This window comes from Macadamia integrifolia, unplaced genomic scaffold (genome assembly GCF_013358625.1).
Source record: "Macadamia integrifolia cultivar HAES 741 unplaced genomic scaffold, SCU_Mint_v3 scaffold2159, whole genome shotgun sequence".
NCBI lineage: Eukaryota > Viridiplantae > Streptophyta > Magnoliopsida > Proteales > Proteaceae > Macadamia > Macadamia integrifolia.
In genome coordinates this window covers 42450-43018 of record NW_024868547.1, presented here as the reverse complement: position 1 = coordinate 43018, position 569 = coordinate 42450, and the positions used below count along the sequence as shown (strand labels likewise).

The 569-nt window shown below is 31.3% G+C and overlaps 1 long non-coding RNA gene across 1 annotated transcript in view; it reads right to left on the bottom strand.

Moving 5' to 3' along the window:
- The window catches only part of LOC122065948, a 13979-nt gene that overhangs the window by 1148 nt on the left and 12262 nt on the right, over positions 1–569 (bottom strand). The gene's annotated exons all lie outside the window — the stretch shown is intronic.

Sequence of the window (569 nt, the reverse complement as noted above, 5' to 3'; positions counted from 1 at the left end):
TATATATATATATTAGTTTGGTAAAGCTATATATGTTGTAGTACTATTTTTTTTTTAATTAATAAATGAAATTGACTAGTTGCAGCTCATAACCCGCTTGCAGCTATTGCATTTCAATATCTAGTGTTCTACCAAACTTGTTGACAAGTATGGAACTACATACTATTTAAACCACGTGGGCGACTAATATTGAATAGATGATGCATTATATGAATGGTCTAATGGATGGTTTTTCTGAAGTATGTCCATTCTATCCAAAAGTCTCCTACTTCTGTAACTTTGTATGAGCTACTCTCTCTATTTTGTGGTTCTAAGCGCTGGACGAGTTCTGAATATCTCTCTCTCCCAAATATTTATGTCTATATATATATATATATATATATATACTAGTAAGAAATACACGTGCAAATGCACGTGGGAACATAAATGAATAATATTAATTCAAAGTTTCATTTGTTCTCTTACGTTATGAGAGAGAGAGAGAGAGAGAGAGAGAGAGAGAGAGAGAGAAGCGAAAATGCATGTGGGAACAAAAATGATTAATATTAAATCAAAGTTTCATTTGTTTA